The sequence below is a fragment of the Pongo pygmaeus genome, chromosome 9, assembly GCF_028885625.2.
Source record: "Pongo pygmaeus isolate AG05252 chromosome 9, NHGRI_mPonPyg2-v2.0_pri, whole genome shotgun sequence".
Taxonomy (NCBI): Eukaryota; Metazoa; Chordata; class Mammalia; order Primates; family Hominidae; genus Pongo; species Pongo pygmaeus.
This window is the reverse complement of record NC_072382.2, coordinates 46,448,131-46,462,145: the sequence shown is the minus strand read 5'-3', so window position 1 is coordinate 46,462,145 and position 14,015 is coordinate 46,448,131. Positions and strand designations below refer to the sequence as shown.

The window sequence follows — 14,015 nt, the reverse complement described above, 5'->3', positions numbered from 1 at the left end:
GAAAGAAGGGCCACATGAGGAGTGGGGCTGAACTGAGGACTAGGGTGATATCTTACTCATTAGTGCTCTATGGTTCCCTCAAAGGGCCTGCATCTGGGAAGAATACTCACTGAAATTTTCTAACCCAAAGCTTAACTAGGGTATTTCAAATTTATAGGGAAATTTGAAAAGCAAAACACTGTAAAGACCCAAAGGCATAGAGATAGAACAGTGGGATATTGCCTTGGAAGGTTAGCACAGGAGTTAAAATGTCAGCGGTTAAGTTCTTTCCAGAGCCAAGCAGCGTGTGCTCTTCAGCCAGCCATTCTTCTCCTTTGAACCTTAGTTTTCTCATTGTAAAATGAAGAATTGTGACTAAGCCTTAGTACCTTAAAGTCACAAAATGATTTTAGAGTAATGTGAAAAGAGTACCAACAGAAACAATACAGCCAGCCACAGCTCTATTATCTCTCCAAATGACTTATATTTTGATTTAAAAATTATGTGAATCTAAGGGGTTATCACTGGGTAGTGGATCTAAGGGGTTATCACTGGGTAGTGGCAATATGACTTTGATGTTAATTTGTGTGTGTGTGTTTACTTGTATTTTCTAAATATTCTAATATGCATATTTATTATTTTTCAAATCAAAAACTATTCAATGCTGCTAAATTATTTTTTTTAGTCTATGAAATTGCAAATTTAATAGACTGGTGGGGGAATACTCCCTACCTAGAAAACAACTTCCTACATGTCTTACTACTTAGAAAGTAGGCAGTGTGCAGCCCTGCTTGGCTTGTGGAGTGATGTAGTGTGGAACATGCTAATAAAGACAATGTATGACATCTACTGGCTCCAGCTCCCACCTGCATGTGCACAGGTGCCTGGTGTGGTGTCATTGTCCTGGTCTTTCATTTTGGGGAAAACAAATGCATATGTCTTTTGGCTCATTCGAGTCAATGGGTTTCAGTGTAACGTATTTTATTTTTTCATTTTTTACATATATTAATAATCACTAAGCATTGCTCTAAGGCAATGCAGTGTTGCATAGAAACTATTCTACCAAAACAGATGCAAATGTTTCTTAGAAATCCTTCCTTTTGTAAGAAAGCTTCTTACAAAAGCCTTGTTACAAAAAAGATAGCTATTTACTTCTCAAAAGTAATAACAATTCCTATTCTTTATAGAGAAGAAAAGAAGACCTAGATAAGTTTTGATGTTCCAGAATGTGGAAACACCAGGTCATTCAGAAATTGAGGCATTTTAGGAATGCACTGGTTTCATTCATTTATTTACTTCATTCACAAATATCTGAACTACCAAACCAACTTAGAAAATACCTTCTACACTGATTTACTTAAAATCAAGTAAGCCAGAGGAGTGATCTTGACTATCATTTTTATCATTAATTTGACTACATTCTCTGTTTTATGGCTTTGTTTACCCAAAAGAGTCATTGAAAATCTGTCAGTATTTTGGCTCCTGGACTCATATGGTCCCCATAGGAAGTGCTGTAATAGTTATGGTCTCACAGAGGTATCAGTTCCAATTCTACCACTTAGAAGTGTTAATTAAAATTGTATTGTTCAAACTTCATCTATCAAGCGGGAGTAATATCTATCTTGTAGGATTATTTTGAGGAGTAACTGGATATAAATTGCTTACAAGAATGCCTGGCATAGGAAGAGCTCAATGACATTTAGCTTTTATTTGTGTTATCTCTCATGAAAAGGTTTGCATTCTATCAGTGAAAAACATGAAACAAAATAAACTTCTCTAAAACAAGACACGGCAGCAAAAACGATCCTCCTGTCTACTTAGTTTCCAGGATTTATTCAATAATTTCCAAGGCTATAGTTTTTTATAATTCAGACTATTCTTCCACCTTTCCTATTTATGTACATTATGGTTCATTGCATGAAAAAGAATTACCTAAAACTTTTCTTCCTGTCCTGTGAATGAAATGTCCTCTGTCCGTTTCAACTCCCAGTAATCTCTTTCTGCTACGAACTGAAAGTGTTTCTTCGTCTCAATCTGATTCATTCATTCATGAAACACTTGCGAGCCAGCTCTCTGCCATGTCCCACTCACTAAGGATATTGTATAAACCATACAGAAAATGTCACTGTCCTCAAAGAGCTTGTCTTGGGGACCATGGTCTGTATAATGTTTTTTGAAATTTTTGTGTATCTTTTATTGTTGGTTAGGTTGTTATCCTTCTGAGGTAGAATCCGCTTCCCTGTACCTGACATGGTTATTTGTGCATCCATTATAGGTGCTTAAAAAGTCCTTCATGAATAATAATTATAGAAACCATAGCCATTCTATATTGAGCTTTTGGTATACCAAGCCCTATGCTTTAGATACAAAGCTTCACTTAATTCTCACAATTCTATAAGGTTGGTGCTATTCTCCTTATTTCATAGTTCAAGAAAGCAGGGACAGCAAAGTTAAGTAACTTCCTGGGGTCTCAGAGCTGGTAAGTGAGGGAATCTGGATTTGAATTCAGGTTAATCTCATTCTAGAGCCTATTTTCTTAACTGTTTTGCTATACTAAATGAATAGATGCATGGCTACCCCCATAATAAGGTGAACAAATTTAATGCATAGGAAGTTTACATTATGTATATATCCCCTGGATTTCCTCTAATTCTCTCTTTGCTGGTTTCTCCTCACTTTCCTGAGTTCTAAACATTAAAGTGTCCCAGGACTCTCTTCATGGACTTTTCTTTCTGTTTATACTCACTGCCTTAGTGAACTGATCTTGTTCTGTGGTTTTAGATAGCATCTATGTAGAAGTAATGTCCATGTTTACATCTGATTTCAGCCTAGATTAATATTTTACTGATTGCTTTATATCTCCACTTGATGTTGAAAACGAATGCAAAATTTAACATGTCCCAAAATGAGCTCCAGTTATTCCCCAACAACTTGCCCTCCCCAAACCTGCATCTTCTTTAGTCTTTCCCAGCAATTAAAGGCAATTATTCCAGTTGCTTAGGCTAAAACCTGTAGAGTCATTCTTAATTTCTGTTTCTTTCATTGCAATTTCAATTCATTAGTAAATCCTGTTGACTCCCTTCAAAATACTTTTAGACTCTATCTGGTCACATCTTCCTATTTTTATTGTCATCATCTTGTTTAAGCCACCATAAACTTTCACCTCTATTATTGCATCAGTCTCTTAACTCTTCTCTCTGTTTCTGCCCAATCTCTTTTGCAAACCATCCTAATATGATCCTGTTAAATTGTAAATCAGATCATGTCATTCCTCTTCCTAGACCTTTTCAGCTGCTTCCCAGTTCACTCAGTGTAAAAGCAAAGCTTGGAAGCCCTGCCTAGTGAGCTATGCCCTTACCTCCCTGATCCTGTCTCCTCCTGATTCTCCCCATTCTTAGCCTCCATGCTGGCCTCCGTGCTGGCCTCTGTGCTGACCTGCCAACACACAGCAGACAAGCTTCTCCATCTGGGCCTTTGCAATTACTCTGCATGGCTCATTCCCTCACCTCTTCAGTTTTTTACTCACATTTCACCGAATCAGTATGGTCTTTGCTGGCTACTCTGTTTAAATAGCATATGATTCCCATTCCCCATCCCCCTTCTCTCATGTAGTCTCCACAGCAGTCATCACTATCTAAAATACTATCCAGTTTATGAACAATAGATGGCAAGTAGTATAAAAGCAGGAATTTTTGCCTGTTGCATTGGTTGTCCCAGTCACTATAGAACATTGCCTGGAACATTCTATGCACTCATTCAGTGTTTGTTGAATGAATGAATAAATTGTGTATTTACTTTGTGTAAGGCATTGTGTTGAGCAGTCTACATTCATTATTAAATTGTAAAATATTCACCGCGATCCTCTGAGTTAAGTAATCTTACTGAACATCCTTTATAGATGAGAAACATGAGCTTGAGAGATTAAGTGTTTTGCTCAAGGTCACACAGCTGAGTATGACATAGGTCTGCATAACCTCACAAACAATTACATTCTGCTGGCTTTTGTGTGCCAGCCCAGATTTTCCGCCCCAGCCCTTCTTAGAAATACAGGCAATTTTAGCCTTCTTGGGCTTTTCCTTCCTGTGGGCTATGACATGGCATTTCCCAGCATCCTGGGAAGGATTAACAAGCGTTCTTTGGGAGAAGGGGTAGAATCAATGCTAGCATTTATTTTCCTCTCACTGAGCATTAAAGGAAGTAGATAAAGGAAGGTTTAGGACAAAAATTCATTTTAAATGAAATTTATATGAAAAGCGCTACACACTTTGTTCTAGTTCTGGCAAGGCAATAACTCCGCCATGAGACAGAATACCAGTCTGTCTCACAGGGCACCTCTACTTGGATCATCAAAAAAGAAGTTCCTGTGGTTAATCTGGGAAAAGCCTAGTTTAGTTCAGTTTAGTTTAGTTGTTTCGTCTCTATTTCTGGTTTTCTGTCTAGTTTTTATGCTCCTGGATGTTTTTTATTACCAGCTAGTGATACACTAGTGATTATTAACAAAGGTAAATGAAACAAGATTCCAAGCTGCCACAATAAACAAGTCCATAATTACATGAAGTCCATTCCTAGAGATCCTCTTTGTGAATCTTCACATTAGGCCATAGTTGACACTGATCTTCATGCGTGTTTTTCTCCACTGCAGGTAACTCTCAAGGATGTTGATGGGATTATATACAAATAATGCTTTGGCTCTCTCAGAGTTGGCAGATCTCAGTAATAACCACCTCTTAGGTTCTGGGATTCTTCAAATAAGACCAGTGGGGAAGGGCCGTTTTAAAAATAATTTCTGACTGTTTACAGTTCCTGAAGGACTTTCTCTTCCTGGTTTGATTTTTAGCAAAATGCAGTTTAGTTTCCCTGAAACTTTAACAATCTGGAACAGTTCATTGTTGAACAAAAATGTTCAGTTAAAAGGCACTACAAGGAGTTGTGTTGCTGGGTGGGCCTGGCAGTGGAGAAGAGAGTGAAGCTGAGCTGTGCTTCATGCAATGCTGAATTGCTGCTGCTGCAGTGTGTGTTTTTTTCTGGAGTCTAACTCATGCACACATCTTACAAAAAGTTAAGTGTATTCAAGTCTGCAGCAAGAATATGTCTCCATACTCAGTTCTCAGAAACTCTGTTCCCTGAAGAACGAGCTGAAAATAGAGTAAAAACAAAATGTAACCATGTAAAAATCTTGTGTACCCACACTCTAGAAGCCATTCTATATTTCTGAAGGGATGTAATTTAATTAGTCCAGAGAAAATAGCACATCAGTATTTTATTTTAATAATTAGTCCAGAGAAAACAGCACATCAGTATTTTATTTTAATGCTCTCCCGGTGATTCTGACATGCAGCCAGGATTGAGAACCTCTGCTTTAAGCCATCTCTGGGCTGGGTGTGAAGAGAATAATTACCTCTTGCAGGCTTAATGCACTTTGGCCAGAGAAAATCTGACCCATTCAGAGCTAAGAAAACATTTCCAAAACAGGGGCTTTAAATCAGTGACTCCACGCTGAAGACCTAAATTGGCATTTCAAAGTGCAGTGATAACAGGTAATGCCCACTGATGAAATGAAAAGCTAGGATTGCCAAAGCAGTTTAATTAATACATTTCCCCAAGAATCTACTGCAACTGTCCCAGTCTGATTTTATTCTCTTTTGCTGCACTTCTCTCCCATTTTCCCCTATCAGTCGTATCCATGCTTTTTCTGCCTCTTTCTTTTTTAACGTTACCTTTCTTCTTTGATTTATATTTCTCTACTTTTTTCTTTCCCTTTTCTTATTTCTCCCTTTGGCCAGGGTAAGAGATAAGGTTTATTTTGTGCTGTTTGCAGTGTTTATTGAGGAATTGTATGTCTCTAATGATTTATTTTAAAAGCAAATTAGCTGGGCAGTTTTTATTTCTCTTCATTTAAAAAGCTCTCAAGTTGTTATTATTTTATTTGTATATTGCCCTTAAAAGTTTATAACCCCTAACTCTGCTCCTTCCCTCTGGTGGTTTCTGGAATTTAATAGAAACAGATTCCCTGCCTAAGCTGTTACAAGATAAGTTAAATTGGAATCACCTGAGCCAGTTAACGCTCCTTTCCAATTCTCTGTATTGTAGATTTGTAAGTGTTGACTTTAATGTTTCCGAAACCAAGCAGAGAAGTACACAGATTTTTGCTTCTTTGTAAACATCTTGTTTGGGTGGCAAGGATGTGCTTGTTCTGCTATACTTTAATCATATTCATTAAAGGGGGAAGAGAAAGGGGTTTTGTCTTCAACAAATGACACAAGGACTCAAATACAGAAGTTTGGAGTTCTTCTTAGGCCATATTTAGTTCACTTTAACAAGCTTTAATTTCCTATCATAAATTTCAATTTATGAAGTTAATTTAAGCTTCACATTACAACGTCTATACTGTCTTCCTTTGATTTTTATCTTTCGTCAATTTGGTGTCTGTGTAACACGCTTGTTTTGTTGTGTCATAGGTTTATGTTTGCTGAGTCTTCCAATTCATAATTTCTTCCTCAACATCTCCTCCTTTCCCTCACAATCCTGTTATCATCACCACCACCACCGTCACCATCACTGTGATTACCCAAAGGCACTATGAAAACGTAACTGAGGTGTGAATCCCTGTGCAAATGCCCGACGTGCTAGGGTTGTCTCTGAAAACTCCGTTTTAATGACTTCAACTAGATTAATCTGATTTTTCAAACATTTTTTCCTTAACCAATTTGCTGCCATAAGTCTTGGATTTGGATTCATAGTCCCAAGTTGAAGCAGGAGAAGAAGAAGAGAACAGGAGAGGGGTTGAATAAAGAGCATGGAAGAACATTTGATTTAAATAAATGCAAGAACCACCTACTGTACCAGTGTCCAGCTTTCAATCCTCTCCAATCCTCTTTCAATCCTCTCTCCATTCATCTATTTCTGTAATGGAAAAGAAATGGAAAAACCATTAACCACTTTTATTTTGATGGCAGGCGCATTATACCTGAAAACAAGATTGAAGATCTTAAAATTTCTCCATCCTCAGCAAGACCTCTAGAGTGACCTGCTGAATGGGTACTTGAGAGATTGCCAGTACAGAAGTAAATGAAGTGATTGGAAGCTCATCACGATGTATTAGATGATAGATCAGCACAAGTTTGGGAAAGTGACAGCCTGTAGTATTGTATGTTAGCTTGTGAATTGAACTTTAAAATTACATTAGATATTTCTTTGGGGATCAGCAGAAAAGACTTGGTGAAACAGGTGTCTTGTATAAGAAAATTGTTACTGCCCTTGCATGTCGGATTTAGGAACTGTAGATGGCCAGGAAGCGTCCCTGATTCTTCCTGGTTCAGGTTAAAGCCTTGTCACATTGAGAAGATATGATATATCTCTGTATGGGTAGTTTGCACTTTTTGAGAGCCATTTGACCTTTTAGTCATACAGACAACAGTTATACATGAAATGTCTTGGCTGAGGTGCCTTCCTTGGGCAGCCTTTTTGATATTCGGCTAATGCTGTTAAACCAGAAACTTGGGTAACTGGAGTCTTGTATTTGGTTTTCAGTTACATATTGGAGGCCAGTTAATTTATTTGATTAGGACCCAGTGACAGTGAGAACTAACTAGGCCATGGCCTCATATAATTCAATATCAGAGATGTTTTATTTTCATCTTTGATTTATTTTCTTATGTTATTTTCTTCTAGTATTTTTTTTTTTTTTTACTTATTTAACCTTGTAGGGGAGGGAGATATTTAAAGTTGGCAATGCTTTTGCAAAAAAGATGTTCTAAAAGTTATTTGTTAATTTTTTTTGTTTAGATTACAGTAGCAATGTGTTCATTTAGAGAATAAAGACAAAATCACCAATAATTTGAACCCCTCCATCGTAGCTATAATTACTATTGATATTTGGCATATTTCCTTCCAGGGTTTTACTATGCATGTATTCTATTATCATTCTTAATTTTAAAAAAGGTTTTATTTCTGGTTTAGGAACAGGGTTCTGCTGTGTTGCCCAGGCTGGATTCTAACTCCTGGGCTCAGGCAATTCTCCGGCCCCAGCCTCCCAAGTAGCTGGGACTGTGCCATTGTGCACGGCTTTTCTTAATTTTTACATTACCATCTATATTTGAATAAAATGGGTATTATCCTTTCAATATAATATTCTTTCTTAATATTCTATCATTAGCATACTTCTCAGCTATTTCATATTCTTTTAGAAAATTAATTATAATGACTAGGTAACATTGCACTGTACAGATAGACTGTTCTGTGCACTTCCCTGCTGTTACATATTTAGATCATTTTCAATTTCCATTCTTATAAATAATGCTTCAGTGAACATCCTTGTATATAAATCTTGTTTAAATCCCTGACTGTTCCCTTTGAGTAATTCTTATGTTAATGTTCAGAATTCTTTTCAGGTATAATGCCATTTCTATGAGACTTGCTAATTCTGTAATTTATTCTTTGGATTTGTTGACAGATGCAAGGTAGCAGCATTGTGCACTGTAAGAAATTGTATCAGAGTTTAGAAGACAGATTGAGAACACATTCTGATACTTCTTAGTTGTGTGATATTAAGGAAAGTGGTTCACCACTCTGCCTGTTTTCCCTTCCTCATTTGCAAAAGGAAGAATATGGAACTTGTCTTTTTTCAGTTGTGAGGCAGTGAAAATAATAGCACTTTGTAAATTTTAGAACACTTTACTCTTTTAAGGTTTTTCTTAATATTTCTTAGTATAGCAGATTTTTTTCAAGTGGAGCATATTACTTTTTGTTTTTAACTTATTATAAATAAATGATTTTAAACAGATGGTAAGATACAAAAAATAAAATTGGGCTGGGCGTGGTGGCTCATGCCTGTAATCCCAGCACTTTGGGAGGGCGAGGTGGGTGGATCACCTGAGGTCAGGAGTTCGAGATCAGCCTGAATAACATGAAGAAACCCCCGTCTCTACTAAACATACAAAAATTAGCTGAGCATTGTGGTGCATGCCTGTAGTTCCAGCCACTTGAGAGGCTGAGGTGAGAGAATCGCTTGAACCTGGGAGGCGGAGGTTGCAGTGAGCCAAGATTGCACTACTGCACTCCAGCCTGGGCAACAGAGTGAGACTCCATATCAAAATAATAATAATAATAATAATAATAATAATAATAATAAAATAAATAAAATTGAAAAAAATCCATGTCGCTACCATCTATTTTAAGAAATACCTCTTTATGTATTAATTATTAATCTAGTTCAGGCATTGTACTTCGGCTCCAATGCATTGTCCCTACTCCCCCCAGGAGTTTTTGTCGTTCTCAGCATGTCTTTATAACTTCACTGGCTTTGAAGTTGTATCCTTTATTTCTTTATTGTGGGTTGTTACCCTTTGAGCTTTAACATTCAGACCTACCAAAATCTAAATATATTTTTGTTTTCCTTACAGACTTTATGTAGAATTTTTGTTGTTGGTTTTTTTTTTTTTTTTTTTTTTTTTTTTTGAGACAGAATCTCGCTCTGTTGCCCAGGCTGGAGTGCAGTGGCACGTCTCAGCTCACTGCAACTTCTACCTCCCGGGTTCAAGTGATTCTCTTGCCTCAGCCTCCCAGGTAGCTGGGATTACAGGTGCCTGGCACCATGCCTGGCTAATTTTTTGTATTTTTAGTAGAGACAGGGTTTCACCATGTTGGCCAGGCTGGTCTCAAACTCCTGACCTTGTGATTCACCCGCCCCAGCCTCTCAAAGTGCTTGGATACAGGCTTGAGCCACTGCACCTGGCCGATGTAGGATATTTTAAGTCCAAACATCTCTTTGTCTTTCTTGTTACTTTTTCCAGATTTTTAGTTCTGATTTGTTTTGTTACTACTGAAATCAATTGTTATTTATATTATTGTACTGCACAGTCATGTTGATGTGATTTATCCACGTAGCCTTTGCTCATCATTCTTTCCTAATCTCAGTCTTTCTTCCTGGCTTACTTTCCTTTGATATAACTGTTGCATCTGTGAGAGGTTTCTTTAGTGAGAACTATTAGTGGTGAACACATTTGTTTTTTGTTTATTTGAAAATGACTATTTCACTTTTATTTTTAAATAATAATTTATCTTAGTGTTTAATTCTAGATTACAGGCATAATCCCATGGTCTTTTGGCTCTCTTTGTGTGAAGTCTGCTAATGTGGACATTGATATTCCTTTGTAGATGATGCTTTTTACCCTGATTACCTGGATAATCATCTCTTTTGCTTTGGTGATCTGCTGCTTTATTATGATTTATCCAGGTGTGGATTACTTTATATTAATTCTGCCTGGTAATAATTTCTTGAATTTGAGGATCGGTGATTGTCATAAAATCTGGAAAATTTTCAGCTATTCTCCAAGTATTTTTTTAAATTTAACTTCTATTTTAAGTTTAGGGGTACATGTGCAAGTTTGATATATAGTACTCAATAGTTATTTTTCTGATCCTTTCCCTCCTCCCACCCTCCACCTCCAAGTAGGCTCTAGTGTCTGTCGTTACCCTCTATGTGTCCATTTGTTCTCATCATTTAGCTCTCACTTATAAATGAAAACGTGGTATTTGATTTTCTGTTTCTTCATTAGTTTGCTAAGGGTAATGGCCTCCAGCTGCATCCATGTCTTTGCCAAGGACATGATATCATTCTTTTTTATGGCTGCATAGTATTCCATAGTGTATATGTACCATATTTTTTTTAATCCGGTCTACCATCGATGGGCATTTTGGTTGATTCCATGTCTTTTGCTATTGAAAATAGTGCTGCAATGAGTATACACATGCATGTGACTTTAATATAGAACAATTTGTATTCCTTTGGGTATATACCCAGTAATAGAATTGCTGGGTTGAATGGTATTTCTGTTTTTTGTCTTTGAGGAATCACCATACTGTCTTCCACAATGGTTAAACTAATTTTACTTCTACTAAACCTGTATAAGCATTCCTTTTTCTCCACAACCTCGCCAGCATCTGTTGTTTTTTGGACTTTTTAATGATAGCCATTTTGACTGACATGAGATGGTATCTCATTGTGGTTTTGATTTGCATTTCTTTAATGATCAGTGATGTTGAGCGCTTTAGTTTTATTAGATTCAATTTGTCAATTTTTGTTTTTACTGCAGCTGCTTTCGGTGTCTTCATTATGAAACCTTTGCCCATTCCTATGTCCAGAATGGTGTTGCCTACGTTGCCTTGCGAGTTTTTATAGATTTGGGTTTTACATTTAAGTCTTTAATTAATCTTGAGTTAATTTTTATATATGGTGTAAGGAGGGGATCTAGTTTCATTCTTCTGCCCATGGCTTCCCAGTTATCCAGCACCATTTATCGAAGTGGGAATCCTTCCTCCATTGCTTGTTTTTGTCAGGTTTGTGAAAGATCAGATAGTTATAGGTGTGTGGCCTTATTTCTGGGTTCTGTATTCTGTTCCATTGGTCTATGTGTCTGTTCAGGACCTGAACTCAGCACTGGATCAAATGAACTACAGAACTCTCTACCCAAAAATAACAGAATATACATTCTTCTCATTGCCACATGGCACATACTCTAAAATTGATCACATCATTGGAAGTAAAACACTCCTGAGCAAATGCGAAAGACCTGAAATCATAACAAACAATCTCTTGGACTACAGTGCAATCAAATTAGAAATCAATACTAAGAAATTTACTCAAAACCATACAATTACATGGAAATTTAATAATATGCTCCTGAATGGCTTTTGGGTAAATAATGAAATTAAGGCAAACGTTAAAAAGTTCTTTGAAACTAATGAGAATAAGGATACAACATACTAGAATCTCTGGGACACAGGTAGACCAGAGCTAAGAGGGCAATTTATACCAATATATGCCCATATCAAAAAGCTAGAAAGATCTCAAGTTAACAACCTAACATCACAACTAACAGAACCAGAGAACCAAGGGCAAACAAATCCCAAAGCTAGCAGATGACAAGAAATAACCAAGATCAGAGCCGAACTGAAGGAGATTGAGACACAAAATGATTTAAAAGATCAATGAATCCAGAAACTCATTCTTTGAAAAAACTCAGCAAAATAGACTGCTAGTTAGACTAATAAGAAAAGAGAGAAGATTCAAATAAACACAATCAGAAGTAAAAAGGGGGATAATACCACTGACCCCACAGAAATACAAACAACCATTAGAGGAGTCTATGTATATAAACTGGAAAATCTAGAAGAACTGGATACATTCCTGGACACATACACCCTCCCAAGACTGACCCAGGAAGAAATTGAATCCCTGAATAGATTAATCATGAACTCTGAAATTGAGTCAGTAATAAATAGCCTACCAACCAGAAACAAGCCAAGGATCAGACAGATTCACAGCTAAATTCTACCAGATGGACAAAGAAGAGCTGGTACTATTCCCACTGAAACTATTCCAAAAATTGAGGAGGAAGGACTCTTCTCTAACATGCTATGAGGCCAGCATCATCCTAATACCAAAACCTGGTAGAGATACAACAACAACAAAAAACAACTTCAGGCCAATATCCTTGATGAACGTTGATGCAAAAATCCTAAAAAAAAAAATAAAACTGGCAAATGAATCCAGCAGCACATCAGAAAACTTATTCACCACGATCAAGTAGGCTTTATCCCTAGAACGCAAGCTTGGTTCAACATATGTAAATCAATAAATGTGATTTATCACATAAACAGAACCAAAGACAAAAAACACATGATTATCTCAATAGATGCAGAAAAAGCTTTCAATAAAATTCAACACCCCTCATGTTAAAAAGTCTCTATAAACTGGGTATCGAAGGAACATACTTCAAAATGATAGGAGCCATCTATGACAAACCCACAGCCAACATCAGACTGAATGGGCAAAAGCTGGAAGCATTTCCCTTGAAAACTGGCACAAGACAAGGGATGCCCTCTCTCACAACTCCTATTCAACATAGTATTGGAAGTCCTGGCCAGAGTAATCACGCAAGAGAAAGATATAAAAGGGCATTCAAATAGGAAGGGAGGAAGTCAAACTATCCTTGTTTGCAGACTACATGATCTTGTAAGTAGAAAACCCTGTAGTCTCAGCCCAAAAGCTTCTTAAGCTGATAAACAACTTCAGCAAAGTCTCAGGATACGAAATAAATGTGCAAAAAAATTAATGTTACTATGCACCAACAACAGTCAAGCTGACAGCCAAATCAGGAATGCAGTCTTATTCACAATTGCCACACAAAAAATAAAATACCTAGGAATACAGCTAACCAGGGAGGTGAAAGATCTCTACGAGGAAACTACAAAACACTGCTCGAGTAAATCAAAGATGACATAAACAAATGGAAAAACATCTCATGCTCATAAATAGGAAGAATTAATATCATTAAAATGGTCATACTGCCCAAAGCAGTTTATAGATTCAGTGCTACTCCTATCAAACTACCAATGACATTCTTCACAGAGCTAGAGAAAACTATTTTAAAATTTATATGCAACCAAAAAAGAGCCAAATAGCCAAGGCAATCCTAAGCAAAAATGACAAAGCTGGAGGCATCACACTGACTGCAAACTACATTACAGGGCTACAGTAACCAAAACAGCATGGTGTTCTTCAAGTATTATCTCTTTCCCATATTCTCTATTTTCTCTTCCTTGGAACTCCAATTAGACTTGCATTCTGCCTTTGTCTCTCAATCCTGATTTCCACACTTTCCATTTTCCTCTGATGCACTCTTGGAAATTTATTTAGATCTCTCTGCCAGTTAATGAATTCTTCCTTTAGTCACTGAATTCGTAATTTCAGTGATCTCTCTCTCTCTCTGTCTCACACACACACACATTCACACACACAAACACACACACTTCTAGAAATTCTGTTAGTTTAAAATTTTGTTTTCTGGTTTCCTTTGATAGGATCTTTTTCCTTTGTTGTATTTTTAGTCCATCTTAAATTTTTAAAAACATGAAAAACATTTATTTTTATGACATGTATTAGATAATACTATTATCTAATGTTATTATTAGTCTTATTTCACTGTTTGCTCATGTTCTACTTACTTTCACTCATAGTGTCTTTTTTTCTTATT

At 36.7% G+C, this 14,015-nt stretch overlaps 1 protein-coding gene across 2 annotated transcripts in view; it reads left to right on the top strand.

Annotated features, from left to right (window-relative positions):
• LOC129008432 (protein kinase C-binding protein NELL1) overlaps positions 1-14,015 on the top strand; it is a 931,522-nt gene that overhangs the window by 369,523 nt on the left and 547,984 nt on the right. The window lies entirely within an intron of this gene.